At 40.0% G+C, this 2,807-nt stretch overlaps 1 protein-coding gene across 1 annotated transcript in view; it reads right to left on the bottom strand.

Annotated features, from left to right (window-relative positions):
• Positions 1–2,807, bottom strand: part of TLCD4 (TLC domain containing 4) — a 59,452-nt gene that overhangs the window by 19,500 nt on the left and 37,145 nt on the right. The window lies entirely within an intron of this gene.

Genomic DNA, 2,807 nt, shown 5'->3' with positions numbered 1-2,807 from the left:
CCCTACACGTTAACCAGTTAAATCACATACGCACATAAATCTTTTTGAGGAGACAGGGTAACCTTTCTAAAGAAACACGTCACTATCCTTAAAAATGTACATACCACTTACCCAGAAATCCCACAAAATTAGTCTTTGAAAATAATTATGTATAGGCACAAATATGAAAACACAAGAATGTTTCCTCAAGTTATACACAACAGTGAAACTGAGAACAAACACATAACAATAGGGAATTGATTGAATATGATTATATATCCATATGCCATCAACAGAGATAATGATACAACCAAATGGCCTGATAATAAAAACATTTTCAGAACTTGCTGAAGACTTAGAGAGTGAACTTCCTTTACCCTCTTTCTTAGACAATTATTTGAGGATATGCTGCAGCACGAGTCAGTAAACCAAGACAGATATGGGATGCAGGAAACAGTGACCCGAAACCAGGGGAGTAATGGGAGGAAGCCTGGGACATCAAGTAGCAGACCTAGAGAGCAGGAGAATGGAGAGCTCCAGGGGCAGCTATCTGGGGGAAAGATGACTGCAGAGATGGGATGCTATCCTCCAAGATGTGGAACAACTCAAATATAAGACAAAGGCGTATGTTACAAGAAAAAAAGGAAGGCAATTAGAAACTCGAAGCAAAAATTAGACAGGAAATGTAATCCTGGTTGTGCAGTGAACTATTTTAATACAGTCATAATAAACACTTTATTACCTCTGTGTAGGATCAACTGGATATAAAGGAAAACAATATGATTATAGAATAAAAGGCAAATATTTTAAAATCCTGGTGATACAAGAGTACAAGTACAAATGACAGAAACTGGGAAGCACAGTGGGAGTGACAGAAGTGGATGGAAGGACAGAAGCACAGACATCTTCACCTTAAAGGATCCAGAGGTGCCACAAACCAGAAATAAAAGTGTTTAAAGTTTCCAAAGGAACGGAGAGAGAAAATCAAATTACTTTAACTACATGGGAAAAAAGAAGGCAAGGAAAATAGAGGTGTGAGTGTTAAATTCTTACCCATCATGGCAAGAAGATAATTAACATGTCTAATATTGACAAATCAAGAGGTGGCTGACAGTCACCTAAGTGACCACCATCAATTCCTTCCCTTCCTCATATCAAGAGGTGGAGTCTCACTTTCCTCCCCTTGAATCTGGGCTGCCTCAGTGACTCACTTGACCAGCAGAATGCAGTGGAAGTGAAGTTCTGGGTCTTCTAAAGCTAGGTCATAAGAAGCCATGCAACTTCCTCCTGGGTCCATTGGAACACTCACTCTTGAGATGCTCTCTCTCTGAACACCACAGCCAGGCTGTGAGAAGCTCAAGCCACATGGAGGAACCACATACAGGAGCTCTAGGCAACGAGCCTGCTGATGTCCAAGCAGGAAGCCAGCATCAACTACCAGCTACTTAAATGAGCCCCTTTTAACCCAGTTGACCCTTTAGATGATCCAGTCCCAACAGCTACCTAACAGCACCCACATGAGACCTCGTGCAAGGACCACCAAGCCTTCTGCCTTCTTCTTTTCTTTTCTTTTTTCAATATAATTAAGATCTCACGAGTCAATGGGTTTCACTGGCCAAAGTCAGTATTTAACTGATGATCAAAATGTCACATTTTTAGCCATCATTTAGTGAGAGCCATCATGTTGGTTCCTGTGTCTTTTCAACAAGACCCTATTAGTCTTTGATAGGTTCCTTGCTTTCTGACACAAGATTACCAGTTATTTTGTTGTATGCAATACTTCAATATGTAAAACAAATTTAAAATTTTTGGTTTTGATCCCATTTTTGTAATATATATTCATACCCAGAATGCTATTTTTTTACTTATGTATATATACAAGTAGGATACACTCCTAAATGTAAATGGTAATTAAGTAAATATAAATAGTTATCTCTGGGTTGTGGGATTGGGACATTGTTTTCTCTTTTTTGCTTGTCAATGTACTCTAATCTTCAAATAACAATGAATGACCTAATTAATTTTTTCAAATACCCTCTGCTTATACATTACTTATCATAGCTTTTTAACTTACAATGTTGCTGTAAGGGGCCTTAACCACTGTTTTCCAAATGTATTCTTTTGTGGTTTTCTTTTTACCCTTCTGAAATTCTCCTCTGCCTCTTTTACAGGACCAAGCTTCTTTCTGGTCCCTGACCCTGACCGCCCTCCCCCCCACAAGACACACCGTATTTCTAATGGCACATGGGCCCTTCTCCCCTGGAATAACCATGTATCACCACAAACCTCACAACATCTACAAGCATATTCCTGCCCTAACTCTTTCTCCCATTTCCTTCAGGGTCTCACATTTCTCTAGTGCCCTGGGTCACCTTGCTGCCTTCTTTCCCTTCCTTCTCTGAAATCCAATAGGTCACCATGACCTATTGACTACAAAATGGCTTTTAGTTTAGTTTCTTCCTCACTAATAAAACCAGCAAAGTTAAGTTCTTCATAATCTATCATCTACATTATTCCAATAACCTCCTCGAAGAGACCTTCTCCCACGCAGCTTTCTTTTTCCTATGTTATCACCACCAGATTTATTTTTCTAATATGCCAACTGCATCAAGTTATCTTTTGGCCAAAGGTCCTACGACAATTCTGTGAAAAGTAAAATGCAAGGCTGATGAGTTAGAATGTTCACTCCATCAGGCAGCCCCATCTGACTCATCCAAACGTACAACCACCGCTGTGCCCACATGAATCCCGTAGGCTGACAACCCAAGTCCTTCCTACCACCCATGAAGATCTGACCTCTTCTCCTCATGTTTTCCAACCTAGAAAGC

Source organism: Lipotes vexillifer, unplaced genomic scaffold (assembly GCF_000442215.2).
Source record: "Lipotes vexillifer unplaced genomic scaffold, Lipotes_vexillifer_v1.1 scaffold905, whole genome shotgun sequence".
In the NCBI taxonomy this organism is placed as follows: Eukaryota; Metazoa; Chordata; class Mammalia; order Artiodactyla; family Lipotidae; genus Lipotes; species Lipotes vexillifer.
This window is presented reverse-complemented; position numbering and strand designations above follow the sequence as displayed.